Consider the following 14,556-nt stretch of genomic DNA (forward strand, 5'->3'; position numbering starts at 1 on the left):
GGGCCTTAGGCCCCTTGATCAAATTAGCCAGTAGATCAGGGGTGGCCAACGAGTCAGAAACAAAGAGCCAAAAAATCTTGTTAGGCACATCAAAGAGCCGACATCAAGCCACAGGCGCACATGCAAAAATGGGGTGTGGCCTTGTGCCTGCTAGGCCACGCCTCTGGTATAAAATACATTTAAAAAGCCAGATCCATATAAAATAAATTTTTAAAGCCAGAACCAACATAAAATGCATTTAAAAAGCCACTTCCACATACGCTACTGTTTCACTTCAGCCAGCTACCTCATGTGTCACTCCTGCTAGCACACTCCTACAGTATATCACTACAGCCAGCTCCCCCATGAGTCACTCCTGCCAGCACTCTCCTGTGTCACTCCTGCCGGGACCCTCATGTGTCACTACAGCCCCCCCCTACCCCCCCCTCCAAAAATACACCTTGTGCCATTGCAGCAGCCCCTTATGAGTCCTCTGTTTGCCAGTGGGTGTCTCACCTCTAGTATCTGGCTCTCTCAGTTCTCAGTCTCTGTAGTGCTGCTGCTGCCTGTCTGGCTGGAGTGCATCAGTTTCCGGATCTGTTGTGGTCACGTGACTGAGTGTCGGGAGCCACATTTGAATAAAGAAAGAGCCGCATGAGGCTCAAGAGCCACAGGTTGGCCACCGCTGCAGTAGATGTTCTGGATTTCTATAGTGCACAGAATCAGAATAAAGTATTTGGAGGTGTTTGGGGATATATAGGGTTGAGGGACATCGAATTGATGATAAACTAAAGGCTGCTGGAGACAGAGGGATTGGGAGGAAGAGAAGATGATAAATGTGTAATTGTGTTCTAGACTAGTTCACATATGACTCACCTTGTTATTATTGTACAGAATTCAGTTGCGCCATCAGCAAGTGAACTGAGTTATCCGTCCCTTCAGGGCCATTTCGTTATACAAAGAACATTTACTCAGGGTTCTCATTGTGGAACAACTTTCCAAAAGTACATAACATACTACAATATGCACAGTATTATATATCCTTTTGTTGAAGGACAAATACTTTTCAAATGGATTTGTATCGAATTTCCAATTCCAAATCAAAATAGTGTCAACTACATGATATGTTCCATAGGTGGTGGTGGGGGGGTCGTCTTATGGGACAATGTATGATATGGGAGGGTTCTTGCTCATGTCATCGCATAATGGGGGTCATTCCGAGTTGTTCGCTCGTTATTTTTTTTCGCTACGGAGCGATTAGTCGCAAACTGCGCATGCGCAATGTACGCAGCGTGCCTGCGCCAAGTAAATTAGCACAAAAGTTTGGTATTTTACTCACGGCGTAACAAAGTTTTTTCATCGTTCTGCTGATCGTAGTGTTATTGACAGGAAGTGGGTGTTTCTGGGCGGAAACTGGCCGTTTTCTGGGAGTGTGTGGAAAAACGCAGGCGTTTTAGGGAAAAATGCGGGAGTGGCTGGAGAAACGGGGGAGTGGCTGGGCGAACGCTGGGTGTGTTTGTGACGTCAAACCAGGAACGAAAAGGACTGAGCTTGTCGCAATGGCAGAGTAAGTCTGGAGCTACTCAGAAACTGCGGGGTAATCGTTACGAGAAAATTAGCGAATTTTTCGTTCGCAATTCTGCAATGCTAAGATACACTCCCAGAGGGCGGCGGCTTAGCGTGTGCAATGCTGCTAAAAGCAGCTAGCGAGCGAACAACTTGGAATGACCCCCAATGTCACTATGATACTCTGTATTGTGTGGAGGTCACTAGGATGGGCTCTGTATTGTGTGGAGGTCACTAGGATGTGCTCTGTATTGTGTGGCAGTCACTAGGATGGGCTCTGTATTGTGTGGAGATCACTAGGATGGGCTCTGTATTGTGTGGCAGTTACTAGGATGCTCTCTATGTCATATGGCGGTGATAAGAATGCTTTCTGTATTGTATGGAGGCCATCCTGCTCTATGTTGACAGATAGGGAGCTAAGCCAGTCTGGGTAGGACGTTGCAATATTTAGAGAAATCCTTTCGCTACGAGAAATCGCTACACCCCTGATTAACATCACACAGCTTATTCCGGATGTGCAATGCTGTGATGGTCACCAGAGGCCTGTATCAATTGGTCAGCAACTAAAGCTCGGCTAACCGTGCTCAGCTCCACAGAGAGACTGTACAGCAACATAGAGAAACTATACAGTGACAACGGAAAACACAGTGCCACCTACTGTCTACCCCCTGTATTGCTTCTCATGTCATACAATGTGTTTATAAACTGTCCATCAGTTCTCTGATTTTTTTGTTTTGTTTATGTCAGCTGATCCAGATGTAATAATACCCAGCGGCAGGTTTTACCTATGGGCTGCGGGACTGCGCAACCCCTCCCCCCAGGTAAAATCCGCCACCCATCTCAGTGTCAAAGGATTACGGTAGTTAAGTCGACACAACTTAGGTTGACAATGCCATTAGGTCGGCATGCATTAGGTTGACATGGCCATTAGGTCGACATGTACTAGGTCAACATGAGTTTTTAAAAAAATATATATATTTTTGGGATTTTTTCATACTTAACGATCCACGTGGGCTACAATTGGAACGGTAACCTGTGTCGAGCGCAGCGGTAGTGTAGCGAGGCACCTTGCCCGAAGCATGGCGATCGAAGCGAGCCATGCAAGGCGACGCGGTGCACTAATTTGTGTTCCCCGTCACTTTATGGAGAAAACAACACCAAAAACAGTCAAAAATCTCATGTCAGCCTTTTGACCCGTCGACCTAGTACATGTCGACCTAACACTTATGTCGACCTAATGCATGTCGACCTAATGGCAATGTTGACATTCAGTGGTCAACCCAACGACCCATACCCGTGTCAAAGAGCCCGATGCAGCCCCGCGACTTCATATCAGGGCAGTACGGATGGTGTAGTGGTTAGCATTACTGCCTCACAGCACTGAGGTCATGGCTTCCATTCCCACCACAGCACTAACTGTGTGGAGTTTGTATGTTCTCCCCGTACTTGCGTGGGTTTCCTCCGGGTACTCCGGTTTCCTCCCACAATCCAAAAATATACTGGTAGGTTAATTGGTTCCCAGCAAAATGAACCCCAGTGTGAATGTGTGTGCGTGTACATGTGATAGGGAATATAGGGGGGTCATTCCGAGTTGATTGCTCGCTGCCGTTGTTCGCAGCCCAGCGATCAGGCTAAAAAACAGCATTTCTGCGCATGCGTATGCACCGCAATGCGCCTGCGCGACGTACGGGTACAAGGCTCTTTGTGGTTGTGCTCAGGTTCTAGCGAAGTTTTCAGTCACACTGACGGCCGCAAGAAGATTGACAGGAAGGGGGCGTTTCTGGGTGTCAACTGACCGTTTTCAGGGAGTGTTTGCAAAAACGCAGGCGTGTCTGAAAAAACACAGTCATGGCTGGGCGTTCGCTGGGCGGGTGTATGACTTCAAATCCGGACACAAATAGGCTGAAGTGATCGCAAGCGCCGAGTAGGTTCAGAGCTACTCTGAAACTGCACAAACTGTTTTTGCAGAGCTCGGCTGCACATGCGTTCGCACTTCTGCTAAGCTAAAATACACTCCGCAGTGGGCGGCGGCATAGCGTTTGCACGGCTGCTAAAACTAGCTAGCGAGCGATCAACTCAGAATGACCCCCATAGAGCGTAAGATCCACTGGGGCAGGGACCGATGTGAATGGACAAATATTCTCTGTAAAGCGCTGCGGAATATGTGTGCGCTATATAATAACTGGTTATAAATAAATAATAAGTCCTACCTCTCAGTCACAGATAAGCAGATAGCTAGCTTCCTGTAAGAAGCAACTCCCTGCCTTTCACGCAGCCCAATCCGGCTTCTATGGGCTGCAGTAAAATGCAGTCCATAGAGGCTGGGGGTTTGCGCATGTGCTGTTACACTGCGGCGTTTGCACACGCGAAGGTCTGAGCACCTGCCACATCCATTGTGCAGGTGTCGACACCCGTGGCCCCATGTCTCCTCTCTGGGACGGGGTAGCGGCAGCCCCTGTACTTAAAGTAATAATACACTGATAAGTGGAACGAAAGGACAGAATAGGACTGGAGAGGGTTAAACTCCTCAGGTAGGGGGTGGGCTAGGGAAATAGCAGAGTGACATTCAGCCTATGGGTGTAGAGGTTGTCCCTGATTTAGATCAGGGAGCTTTAGAAGGTGGGTCAGCCCCATATTTGTACCCAAAATTTTTAACTTACGTTTTAATTTCCCCTCAATTATAGGTGGGCTAACTGATGGTTTGGAGGTCTGGGTGGTCACTGGTCAGACACTCCTTTGTTTATTGGGCGGCTGAGTTGATGGCTCCGTCTTTGGTTGGACACACAGGTGTCCGTTGGATTGGTGTACGGGGTATGTTGTGGTGGGATTTGAAGCCCACACTGCTTGATCAGGAGCGGCTTTTTGGGTTACCCAGGATTTTGGTAATCCATCTTTGTGGTAATGATTTAGGAAAGGTGTCCACTTTACAACTGCGCTTTGACATCATACATGACATACTGTGTATTATGAGGACATGGCCTTCCTGTACGGTGGTTTGGTCTAAGATCGTGCCACGATTGTTTTGGCGTGGAGTGGTAGATTGCAAGGCTTTAGATGAGGCTAGAAAGAAGCTGAATTCAGCTCTGTCCAAGGTGGTGATAACCAATGGTGGGCATTCCAGGATCAGGTTTAGATATTTTTACCTGTTTAGGAGGGATGGGGTGCATTTGACTGAGGAAGGCTTGTCTATCTTTGCTGAAGATCTGTATTCGGTGGTTGGTGGTTTGGTTTAGGGGTATGGTGGCGGTGCGTGGTTTTTATTGTCAGAACCTCACTTGTTGGCAGGAAAGAACGGATTATTACCTGTTGTTGGTTAAGTTTGCTAATTGGTTTGGGTGCGCTCACCTTCGATGACTGTTATAACATCTGCTGGATCATCTTATCGGGGATAGCCTCACCACCCGGCACCCGGACGGGTCGGTAGTCAAGTGGAGGATGAGTGGATACCTTGTTTGGTGTTTTAGAGTTGTTTCTTTTAATGGGATTGTACAGAGCATTGGTGTGATCTGGGTGAGACTGTTACTGCAGCAGGACCCGCTTGGCTGCAAGGAGACTGCACTTGGGACCCACACATGTGCGGCAGTCCTGCAGCCGCCGGATCCGACCGCGACAGGACGGCAGGATTTCAGTGTGAACACATACATTTCAATGTATGTGTTCACACAGTGTGGCTGTGCCGCAGTTTGGGGGTAATTCAGACCTGATCGTAGCAGCAAATTTGTTAGCAGTTGGGCAAAACCATGGGGGTCATTCAGACCCAATCGCACGCTGGCTTTTTTTTCAGCGGTGCGATCGGGTCTGAACTGCGCACGCTCCACAATGTGCAGGTACGTCGGCCGCCAGCGACGGGGATTGCCGGACAGCGACGGATTTAACAAAGAAAGCGATCGCACCGGCGATCGCAAGAAGATTGACAGGAAGAGGCCGTTTGTGTGTGTCAGTTGACCGTTTCTAGTGAGTGTCCGGGAGAACGCAGGCGTGCCCAGCCGTTTTAAGGGAGGATTGCTGACGTCAGCTCCAGGCCGGATCGTCGCAGCGGCTGAGTAAGTCCTGAGCTGTGCAGAGACTGCACAAACTTTTGTTTGTGCAGCTCTCTGCACAAGCAATCGCACCCCTGCACATCAACTACCCCCTCCCCCTGTAGGCGGCAACTACCTGATCGCAGCACTGCAAAAAAACGCCTGCGTGCGATCATGTCTGAATCACCCCCCATGTGCACTGCAGGGGGGGCAGATATAACATGTGCAGAGAGAGTTAGACTTGGGTGGGGTGTGTTCAAAATGAAATCTAAATTGCAGTGTAAAAATAAAGCAGCCAGTATTTACCCTGCAGAGAAACAATATAACCTACCCAAATCTAAAGGGCACTACACACTGCGCGATGCGCCGCCGAGCTGCCCGACGGCGTATACGGCCGACGGGCGACGGGGGGGGGGGGGGGGGGGGCAGTGACGGACGGAGTGAAGTTTCTTCACTCCCCCCGTCACCCAGCTCCATAGCAGTGCAGGCAAATATGGACGAGATCGCCCATATTGGCCTGCATACACAAGCGACGGTGCACCAGCGATGAACGAGCGCAGGGCCGCGTATCGTTCATCGCTGGTGCCTCCACACTGAAAGGTATGAACGGTATCTCGTTCATTAATGAACGAGATCGTTCATATCTTTCACACATGTCGCCCAGTGTGTAGGGCCTATAACTCTCTCTGCACATGTTACATCTGCCCCACCTGCACTGCACATGGTTTTGCCCAACTGCTAACAAATTTGCTGCTACGTTCAACTCTGAATTACCCCCTTTGTTGTGTTCCTAATATATAGATGACACAAATCAGTATAATCAGTGGAGGGTGTTCCAGAGGTAACAAAAGCATTGGCCTCCGGGCACTAAGTGCATCTTTGCACAGTGCCGAGTGTGTATATACAGCCGGTGTAACTGTCTGCACGCTGCTTGCAGTGCTGCAATTACACAATCTGCACTGCCCACTCACGGATCCAAGGGGCAGGTGTCTGGGCGGGCGCCTTTGCTGAAGTTCCTCTACAAGTATATTAATCATCGAATTTCTGTCCTTAATGGAGTTATTAGCAATCTCTCTCAATTAGGAGCCCATTCATCCCTCACTGAGTGGCTGCTGGCAGATCATCTGTTCAAGGCCAGGTAAACATCAGCCTCAGTTACCTCATGTACAGTATTATTACTAAATGGATTATTCTGTAGTTGTGTTGTTCTATTAATCCCTTGCTTTTACATGTGTATGTCTGTCCTGTAACCTTTGTAGTAATCATTCTTTTATTCTGTAAGCATTGTGTTTTACGTGCTGTGAATTCCAATTTAACACATTGATGTCCTTATTGCTCCCAGCTAATCCATTGTCTGCGTAGAAGAGTTTTATTGCTACCGTGACCTTATATTGCGGGCGATGGTGATAGTAACTGGCTAGGTGAGCGACACAAAGGTGCACCATTCTGTACTTAAGGTCTAAGGGGGAGAGATAAAAGACCAACCAATCAGCTCCGAACTGTCATTTTTCGAACACAGCCTGTAACATGGCAGTCAGGAGCTGACTGGATGGTACTTTATCTCTCTCCACTTTATAAATCTCCAAGGTATACGACATATCCCCATATATATCTCTCCAAGGATTAGTAAATAATCCCTAAATTTTCTGGCCTTCTCACCACAAGGTGTCAGTTTACAGGGTTACAGTGTAATATCCAGATAAATTGACCAAATTGACTTCAGGCGTCATGTTCCCGGAGACCTGTGATGCGCAGCAGACTCTGCTGGAGAGAAGGGGGCCCGCACAGAGCCAACACTCAGGCCCCCTCCTGTCTTAATCCGCCCCTGACTAAACCTATATGCTGGGCCAGTTCTTGCCCTTGTGGCCCCCTGGGCAAAATGATAGGGGCGTGGCTTCACACGGGGGCATGGTCAGTTACGCCCCCATTTGTGCCCCCTGTAGCGCCGCTGGAAGAGAAAAAAAAAATGTATACTTACTATCCCCGCTCCTGATTGCAGACCGCTGCAGACCGCCGCCGGCGCCGCTCCTCTCCTCGGATCAGCATAAACAATTATTATGACCCCTGGCGTCTGTGCCACAATGCTGTGCGGTGCGCGATGACATCATCGCGCACCGCACAGCAAAGGTCCCCTCCACGAAGGGAAACTAGACGCGTAGCGTCTGGCTCCCTTCACAGCGGGGGGCACAGCGGTGAGGGGCACAGCGGCAGGGGCACAGTAACGGATCTTGCCATGGTGCAGTGCCCTCCAGAAGGCGGTGCCCCGGGCAAAGGTCCTGCTTGCCCGTGGCAAGATCCGCTACTGCCTATATGTCAGGTACCCCAGTATCCTGGTAACCCTGACACGGTTAATAAATGGGTAACTTTTAGAAAGTTGTCAGTAATTAAACTCCAGTGTTTGCAATCCACGTGTCATTAGCACCTGCTATAGTGTAACACCCGATAAAGCCACATTTTTCCGTGCTACACTTATTAAGTGCTTTGCATAAACAGAAGATGAACAGACCATTAGTGTAATTGCGGAGCAGTCTGTAATTATGTTCTGCCTCTCAAAATTCAATGTTCTACAGGGATATATGTTTATGACAGAGAAAATCATATTACCGCTTTGTCGTCTTTGATTTAATGTAGCGAATTATATGTGTTATCTTGTCTGGAGACAGTGAATGTAAATTCTGAAAATAGATTTCATGGAATGTTACGCGAGATCAGGTAAAACTGTTTCTCTTTAAAAAAAGGTCGACCCCAAAAGGTCGACTTGCAAAACGTCGACAAGAGAAAAAGGTCGACACAAACAAAAAGTCAGTATGAAATTGGTCAACACATGACAAGGTCGACATGAGTTTTTTAAATGTTTTTGGGGTGTTCATTTTTAACTTTTAGCACCTGGACCCCCAATTAGTACACCGCGTCCCTTCGCATGGCGCTTCGAGCAGATTACCGTTCCCAGTCATAGTCCACGTGGATGGTAAAGTATGAAAAAGTTGATAAAATGAACAAAATTGTGAAAAATTCATGTCGACCATATGCTGTGTCGACCACTGTCATATCACCGTATTGACTGTCGACTTTTTTTTTTACAAAATATAAAGGTGACCCCCAGCGCGCACTCTTTGGACAAAAATACAGGAAAAACATTTGGTTTATTCAATTAAATTCTAATTATCCAGTAAATGATGAATTGTATTAGTAACAGAGAGATATTGGGGGGTCATTCCGACCTGATCGCTCGCTGCAGTTTGTCGCAGCGCAGCGATCGGGTCGGAACTGCGCATGCGCAGTGACAGAAGCCCGATGTATATGGAGGTTTGTGTTTATTAAACAGAATTCATGAGTGTCCTGGGCTGGCAGAGTTTCTGTATCGCTGGACAATGAGTGAGAGGTGGACACAGAAGGCACTCGCTGCTTCGTCCAGGGCTAGGATTAAGGCTAGTGGGGGTCCCCGGGCAGCTAAGTTGTGGGGACCCCCACCAATAAAATTATCTCTGCCACCCACCACTGTCCCTACTGTGCCCCTTAAGGGAGAGAGAGAGAGAGAGAGAGAGAGGGGAGAAAGGGGAGAACAAGAGAGATAGACAGTGTCAGGGAGAGAGAGGAGAGCGAGAAGAAAAGAGATGGAGAGGGTGTCAGGGGGAGTGGAGAGTAAGAGAAAGAGAGGGGAAGCAAGAGAGGTAGAGTAATAGAGCGGGAGGAAGGGGGAGCGAGTGGGAGAGAGAAGGAGAAGGAGCAAGTGGGAGAGAGTGAGTGGGCGAGGAGCAAGAGAGAGAGGGAGAGAATGGGGCAGAGAGCGAGAGAGACTGTTACAGCCAAACTACCATGGTCTCTGCTGGGGGCGGGTACATCATTACATTAGGCCCCACCCCCTTTCCGAATCCCCTGCGAATCGCGGCATTATGTCCACTAGGGGACAGGGCTTCGATCGTCAGTCATACCCACTCACTGTAGAGACGGAGACAAAGCTGTATCCATCTCAAAAGATAAATATCCATCACTGGATGAGATACTGCTGGCAGCCGGCCAGGGTGGAGCAGAGTGGGCCAGGTCGGGGCAATGTTTGCCCCAATGTGGGGGCTGTCCGCATGGGGGTCCCTTGGTGATCGCCCCTATATCCCAGCCCTGACTGCATCTATTGGTGGTCGTCCACCTGCAACTTAATGCCACAAAGCCCTTCCCTTGTGTACATGCGTGCTGCTGAATCTGCAAGGACTTCCACAGTCGGCACTTGTACACTGTAATAACGATTGGTTCGTCTTTAGATGCCACCATCGATCGCGGCATCGGAACTTGCACCAGTCCTATGGCAGGTGCAGTTCCTCCATCCGTTTATGACCTCTATGTAAGCAGTTGAGCATCTGTGTGCAGATTCCCCTACATGCCTGTGACACCCCATAACGGGCCTATAAGATGGCCCATCTGTGTGTGCAGTTTTCCCTACATTCCTGTGACACCCCATAACGGGCCTATTAGGCGGCCCATCTATGCATGCCGTTTTCCCTACATTCCTGTGACACCCCGTAACGGGCCTATAAGGCGACCCATCTGGGTGTGCAGATTCCCCTACATGCCTGTGACACCCTGTAACGGGCCTATAAGACGGCCCATCTGTGTGTGCAGTTTCCCCTACATGCCTGTGACACCCGGTAACAGGCCTAAAAGACCGCCCATCTGTGTGTGCAGTTTCCCCTACATGCCTGTGACACCCCATAACGGGCCTATTAGGCGGCCCATCTATGCATGCCGTTTCCCCTACATTCCTGTGACACCCCGTAACGGGCCTATAAGGCGGCCCATCTGGGTGTGCAGTTTCCCCTACATGCCTGTGACACCCTGTAACAGGCCTATAAGGCGGCCCATCTGTGCATGCCGTTTCCCCTACATGCCTGTGACACCCCGTAACAGGCCTATAAGGTGGCCCATCTGTGCATGCTGTTTCCCCTACATGCCTGTGACAGCCCGTAACAGGCCTATAAGGCGGCCCATCTGTGCATGCCGTTTCCCCTACATGCCTGTGACACCCCGTAACAGGCCTATAAGGCGGCCCATCTGTGCATGCCGTTTCCCCTACATGCCTGTGACACCCCGTAACAGGCCTATAAGGCGGCCCATCTGTGCATGCTGTTTCCCCTACATGCCTGTGACACCCCGTAACAGGCCTATAAGGCGGCCCATCTGTGCATGCCGTTTCCCCTACATGCCTGTGACACCCCGTAACAGGCCTATAAGGCGGCCCATCTGTGTGTGCAGTTTCCCCTACATGCCTGTGACACCCCATAACGGGCCTATTAGGCGGCCCATCTATGCATGCCGTTTCCCCTACATTCCTGTGACACCCCGTAACGGGCCTATAAGGCGGCCCATCTGTGCATGCTGTTTCCCCTACATGCCTGTGACACCCTGAAACAGGCCTATAAGACGGCCCATCTGTGCATGCCGTTTCCCCTACATGCCTGTGACACCCCGTAACGGGCCTATAAGACGGCCCATCTGTGCATGCCGTTTCCCCTACATGCCTGTGACACCCCGTAACGGGCCTATAAGGCGGCCCATCTGTGCATGCCGTTTCCCCTACATGCCTGTCACACCCCGTAACGGGCCTATAGGACGGCCCATCAATACATGCCGTTTCCCTTACGTGCCTGTGACACCCCATAACAGGTCTATAAGACGGCCCATCTGTGTGTGCGCTCTAAGGCCCTCATTCCGAGTTGTTCGCTCGTTCTTTTTATTCGCATCGGTGCGATAAGTCGCAAACTGCGCATGCGCAATGTTCGCAGTGCGTCTGCGCCAAGTAATTTAGCACAAAAGTTTGGTATTTTACTCACAGCGTAACGAAGAATTTTCATCGTTCTGGTGATCGGAGAGTGATTGACAGGAAGTGGGTGTTTCTGGGCGGAAACTGACCGTTTTATGGGTGTGTGTGAAAAAACGCTGGCGTTTCTGGAAAAAATGCGGGAGTGGCTGGAGAAACGGGGAAGTGTCTGGACGAACGCAGGGCGTGTGTGTGACGTCAAACAAGGAAGGGAAAGGACTGATCTGATCGCAGTGGCAGAGTAAGTCTCGAGCCACTCAGAAACTGCAAAGAAATTTCTAATCGCTATTCTATTCGCAATTCTGCTAATCTTTCGTTCGCAATTCTGCACAGCTAAGATTCACTCCCAGTAGGCGGCGGCTTAGCGTGTGCAATGCTGCTAAAAGCAGCTAGTGAGCGAACAACTCGGAATGAGGGCCTATGCCCCCTCCTGGTCACCGCTCAGTAATGCCCACTGCATATTCAGAACACTACTCCCTGCAGGCACCTAAAGCTGCCACTCTGTACAGACACAATACATTCTGCCTGGTTATTCCAAATGTCCGTTGCAAGTAAACCGCCGGAGCCTGTACAACGATGGAGGTGCAAGCTCAGATACGGCCTTCAAATGGGTAAGAAGGGGGGCTCATCCAAAAAGTGCTGGTAATTAGTACCCCCTCCCTGCAGTCAGAGAGAGACTTTGGGGGGACATTTACTAAGCAGTGATAAGACCGGAGAAGTGAGCCAGTGGAGAAGTGGCCCCATCAACCAATCAGCAGCTCTGTATCATTTCATAGTATGCAAATTATAGCTGTTACTTCAGTGCTGATTGGTTGCCATGGGCAACTTCTCCACTGGCTCACTTCTCCGCACTTATCACTGCTTGGTAAATGTCCCCCTATACTACTATATTACTCCCATGCTCCAGATCAAAAAAATATACATTTTAGAAGTTACCTCCCTGTAACCCAGGCACACTAGAGACAGTAGGTAGACTTGCACCAGTTGAACTTCCGTAGGATCTAACGAGAAATTCTTAACTCTCTATTAATTTATTCACCAAATCATTACATGGAAACAAACATGTATTTTTCTTTTGCAGCAGATGAAAGGATCCATCTATTTATAAAGAACGCGCCATCTGTTTGCACTAGTGAGATCTCAGCAAAAATAAATCAATTTTTCTTCTGCGACAGCAAACGGCAGCTTCTTCACTATGATGAAAGCATTAAGAGATGTGTTCTGCTGGATGGAAATGCATTAACAGTTATCTCCAAGCTGAATGAAGGGCTCGCTGAGCACTGAACCTCTCCACTTGAATGGATAGGATTCAGAGAAAGAACATTTGATGTTTTCTTTGCTGCCTGTGGAGAATGGAACTTCCTTTGATATGAGAAGAAATAACATTGCTTAGAGGGCGGTGTCGGCGGCAGGCGGTCAGATAAAGTGGTGTGGACTGACGTGTGGAGTCATTAGTCTGGTCAATGCTCTAACGGTGAGAAGGGGACCTACCGGTTGAATGTCGCCACCGATTAGCGAACACCTACAACAGTGGAGACGGGTGGCAGTGATTGACCGGTGCTGTCTATGCGCTCAGTCATTGGGGAACTGAGACTGAATTCTAGAACAGGATCTCTCGGTCCAGTGGGAAATAGAGGAGCTCAATGGTTGGCCATCAATATTTTAAGGTAGAACTTTCATAATGGCCTAAGATCACCGACAATGGCTTTGGTATGTACATAGCTCACCTCCCCTGGAACACTCACACTAGAAAGTCTCTTCTCAGACAGAGCAACATTCATGGCATCCCACTCCCTACGTTATTAGTAATACATTGTGTATTAGTGACAAGTGGCTTCTGCTCTTCCCGCTCATAGGTGATATAGCGCCAACCCTCATTCCGCAGCTCCCCATCGCAGCTTGTGATCCCCACTATTTCCAGCACTCCCGTCCATGGCAGTATGGTACTGTTGCCTTTACAGCTCCACTATATCATTTCTCGGGATCCGTCCAGGAGGCCGGCATTCTGCATCCTGCCAGTTGGGAATGCCGAAGCCGTAATCCCGACACTGTTTAGAAGGCCAACGCCAGCATACCAACAATGATCGAAATGTCGGCGCTGAGATCCCAAACGTCAGAATCCCAATTAACTGATCGGGGAGGACAGGGGGGGAGGTTAGGTTTAGTCTGCGAGAAGGGAGGGTTAGGGTAAGGCACCTCTGGGGAGGGTTACAGTTAGGCTGCGATTAAGGGACGGTTAGGTTTAGGCTACGGGAAGGGGGGGAGTTAGGTTTGGGTCCACCCCTGGGGAGGGTTACGGTTAGGCTGCGAGTAAGGGACGGTTAGGTTTAGGCTACGGGAAGGGGGTGAGTTATGTTTGGGTGCACCCCTGGGGAGGGTTACGGTTAGGCTGCGAGTAGGGGACGGTTAGGTTTAGGCTACGGGAAGGGGGGGAGTTAGGTTTGGGTGCACCCCTGGGGAGGGTTACGGTTAGGCTGCGAGTAAGGGACGGTTAGGTTTAGGCTACGGGAAGGGGGTGAGTTATGCTTGGGTGCACCCCTGGGGAGGGTTACGGTTAGGCTGCGAGTAAGGGATGGTTAGGTTTAGGCTTCGGGAAGGGGGGGGGGTTAGGTTTGAGTGCACCCCTGGGGAGGATTATGGTTAGGCTGCGAGTAAGGGGCTGTTCGGTTTAGGCTGCGGGAAGGGGGGGTTAGGCACTCCTGGGGAGGGTTACGGTTAAGCTGCGAGTAAGGGACGGTTAGGTTTAGGTTGCGGGAAAGGGGGGAGTTAGGTTTGGGTGCACCCCTGGGGAGGGTTACGGTTAGGCTGCGAGTAAGGGACTGTTAGGTTTAGGCTGTGGGAAGGGGGGGTTAGGGTCAGGCACTCCTGGGGAGAGTTACGGTTAGGCTTATCCGTTTCCCTCTGCAGTTAGGGAAAAGTGGGAGTCACCCCCCACTGTAGACAAGGCACTGTCACGTTTATCTAAAAAGGTGGCTCTCCCGTCACCGGGCACGGCAGCCCTTAAGGATCCTGCGGATCGTAAACAAGAAACTACGTTAAAGTCCATTTATGTGACCACTGGTACGCTACTTAGGCCTGTCATTGCATCGGCGTGGGTAAGTAGTGCTATCGAAAAGTGGGCAGACAACTTGTCTTCTGATGTAGATACCCTAGATAGGGATAGCATCCTCTTGATGCTTGGGT

The sequence above is a fragment of the Pseudophryne corroboree genome, chromosome 11 (genome assembly GCF_028390025.1).
Source record: "Pseudophryne corroboree isolate aPseCor3 chromosome 11, aPseCor3.hap2, whole genome shotgun sequence".
In the NCBI taxonomy this organism is placed as follows: Eukaryota; Metazoa; Chordata; class Amphibia; order Anura; family Myobatrachidae; genus Pseudophryne; species Pseudophryne corroboree.